At 49.7% G+C, this 3,461-nt stretch overlaps 1 long non-coding RNA gene across 1 annotated transcript; it reads right to left on the bottom strand.

The window, feature by feature from the left end:
• Nucleotides 1-777: 777 nt before the first annotated feature.
• On the bottom strand, nucleotides 778-1,326 carry LOC118159312. Its single transcript, XR_004747071.1, has 3 exons — nucleotides 1,044-1,326; nucleotides 906-968; nucleotides 778-819 (listed from the first exon to the last, which is right to left on the bottom strand). It is a non-coding gene; the product is annotated as an uncharacterized LOC118159312 (long non-coding RNA).
• Between the last annotated feature and the right edge of the window lie 2,135 nt (nucleotides 1,327-3,461).

Below are 3,461 nucleotides of genomic sequence, written 5' to 3' on the forward strand. Positions count from 1 at the left end.
AATATAAATCAGTTGGACCAGGTAAAAACACTTTGGGAACCAAAATATAGCCCTAAATGTCCTCTAGGACTTTCTGTGCACCCACAGCAGTTCCTGTGTAAAAAGGTAGTTTGTCTTGATCTTTACGTATGGCAAAGGCATGGGCTGAGTTAATGACAACAAAAACCTGCTTATTAGAAGCTGCTTCTCAATGTTTCATGCAACTCCATACATATTAGCTAATGTAGGCTAGAAGTCGGTGCATATCTGCTGCACCGACTTAAAACCCATCCCCACACTCACCAAGGCACAACCCCAACCCAAATACAGACACAGCATTTCAGCCCCAACACAGCTTTAGGACCTGCTGGAAAGCAGGCTTCATCCTCAGTGAGGCATCCTCAGCCCACACGAGACACAGCTTCAGGCACCTCTTCACCTACAGAGGAAGACTGCCATCAGGAACTGCCACACCAGGCAACCTTTTTTCTCTACACCTTTCTCAGGAACAACACAGCATTCAAGTGACCTGCTTTGCTCCAATTCTAAAGACTGATGTTACAACCCATCTTGCCTGTGGCACCTGATAATCAGAACAGAGCAACCGCAGTGCTTGGAAGGCATAACTGCACGTGCCGCTCCTTGCCGCTCTCCGGTCTTATCTCAAATCATCAGCCACTTCTGTGGACTGCTAGCCATGGCACCTGCAAAGCAAGGCAAAGACCTTTCATAGTCACCTCATACTCCTTAGCCATTTCACTCCAACCAAGCTCATGACCAGCCCCCTTCTTATACAGCTCTTCAGAATGCAGTTTGCTCCTTTGAGTCTGTGCGAGACACCTGTGAAAGAAAAAGAAAAGCACAGGCCGAGGCAGAATGCAAAGCCACAGCACAGCTACGATAGTTACTCTCATCTGCTGCCTTACCTCTGCCCGCTCACCTGCCCGAGGCAGATGCTTCCATCTGCCCTCTTAAGCCAGCTACAACACCTCGAGAAGAGAAAGAGGGGACACTCAAAATGACACTGAGAACCGCAACTCAAAAGTAACTGCTTTATCACTCACCTTACCAGAGACTGCTCTGGCTGTGATGACGTCCTAGGTTGCAGGCTGCCTTTCAGCTTCAACACACCAAAACATAGTCAGAAGATAACCATTCAGCTGCTAGCATTAGCACCCATCCCTCAACAACACAAGGGACCCCATTTTTTATTTTCATCGTTTTGGAACAGCAGACAACTTCCCTCAGCACCTCACAAGTAGACCAAGCCAGTCACTGAGCTGCCAAATGAAGGCTTTACAGTTCCAGAAGGCGCTCCTTCCTTTGACCGGTTCCTCCCAAGGTTTATCTAAGTCAGGAGAAAAAACAAACAACAAAAAAGAGCACTCCACACCTGCGAGCTTACCCCTCCTCTAGCACTATTCAAGCACTATGCGAACAGTTGCTCGCAAGCAACTCAAGCCTCCCCCTCCGCCTCTGCCAAACACTATGGAGATGACTCTGTGCCAGCTGCCCTTCACTACGAGCCCAGCAGCCGACTGGATGTCTTTGCCAAAACAGTCCAGACAATGTATTACTACACCGACGGATTGCCAGATTAGCTACCATCACTAACTGCCAGGCAGGACAGCTCCAGGCCAAACACACAGGCACGCTACAAACGTTACAAACAAAAAACAGAACACAAGCACACACCCTCCCCCGCCCCCCCCCAAAAAAAAGAGACTCCCAGAGGGAAGCCCTGCAGCAACAGCAAGTCAGAACAGGTGCTCTGCAGCAGACCCAAGGAGAGACTCAAATGTCACGACCCGCAACTGGAAGCAACTGCCAGACCTGGGATGATGGAGGCATAAATAGCCTGCCTTTAAGACAAGAGACTGGAACAATGGGCACTGCAAACCCCATCAGAAAAACGCTTCGGAAATGAATTCCCAAGCAAGAGCTCCTGATGAAACCCACATGACTTCCGCAACAGCGAGGATGGAAACAGATGCAATCTCAAACAGAATATGATGCACAAGACCTGAAACGCATCTGCACTTTAAGCTGCGACTACAAGTAAAGAAGTGCTCAGATCAGCCCTACGATGATGAAACGAGCATTTAGGACCTTAGGTGTGGCTACCAAGTTGCCCATCTAATCTGTCCAGCGGAACAAGGCAATGAGGAGATCAAGACAAGATGAGTATCAAGACACGATGAGCACGTAACATATGATGATCTGATGCGGAAACATTTGATACAAAAAAAAATACACAGAAGTAGTGAGCTCTTTAAGCTCCCACTGCAAGACAAGAGGGGCTCAGCTTCCAATTGAGCATCAGCATTATTCCGATGAGGACAAGTGTTCAATACCCTCAGGATGGCTGCCTGACGAGCTGCCAGGGCCTGACGAGCACCAAGAGCAACAGCACAGCACAGACAACACAGAACACAAAAAACAGACAATTAGCTGGGACTGTCCTGTCTGGCACATGCTCACACCGTACCTGACAGGACCCCCCACACATAATCTCACTTCCTGACCATGATCAATTCTGAAAGGCCCCACCCGCTGCAATGACTTAAAAGCACAGACCCTCGCCCTATGTGTCCATTCACAACCCCAGCTCAAACATAGCACTTGCCCCCCAACTTCGCTTGGGAATGCTGGGAGGTAGGTTCCATCCTCAACAAGGAACACAAAGGCGAGCCAGGATGTTGCTTCAGACGTGAGGCTCCTCTTCACCTGCAGAAAGAAAGCGCCATCAGGCACCGGCACGCCAGCCAAAATTCTTCCTGTGAAACACCCACCTCAGAAACAAAACAGTAGTCACCTGACCTGCTCTGCTACTGCAGTTTGATAGATGACCTCTAGACAACTTCCCACCTTCCCCTGCCAACCACCCCCCAACACACAGTATTTGCCCCTGAAGTCAATTCTCAGGGATCAGAATCCATCCTCTGTGTGGAGCACAGAGGCCAACTACACTGTTCCCAGTATCTTCTTCATCCCCGGAAAAGAGGACTCACCCAGAGGTGGACCAAAAGACTACCAAACCGAAGACAATGCCCATTTTCAAACTTGTCTCCACTCACCTTGTCTCCACTCCCAATCCAGGCTAAGCGCTTCCATTCACAACTGTGCCGAGCTAAGGTTGCATGGCTTAGACCAAGGAGAAAGAACAGACAAATGTGACAATCCACAAAACAGTCTATTTCCACTTCTCTTCTTCCCTCCCCTACCCCAACAGACAAGAAGCCCCGGACCCACGTCCCCCAACCCAGTACCACCGCTTCACTCACCTAACATCCCAAAGAGATGCATCACGCTCCCAACTCCCCTTGTGCTCCGAGCATCTCCAGCACTTCGGGAACTGGAACCGCTGACGTCTGGCACGCCTCAGAAACGTGGCAGGAGTTGTACTCCGCTGTCACAAGGTGCTTGCAAAGCCTGCCTGACAGGCAAAACAAACTAACAAAATCCACTGACCAACTCAGGGC

Source organism: Oxyura jamaicensis, unplaced genomic scaffold, assembly GCF_011077185.1.
Source record: "Oxyura jamaicensis isolate SHBP4307 breed ruddy duck unplaced genomic scaffold, BPBGC_Ojam_1.0 oxyUn_random_OJ69563, whole genome shotgun sequence".
Taxonomy (NCBI): domain Eukaryota; kingdom Metazoa; phylum Chordata; class Aves; order Anseriformes; family Anatidae; genus Oxyura; species Oxyura jamaicensis.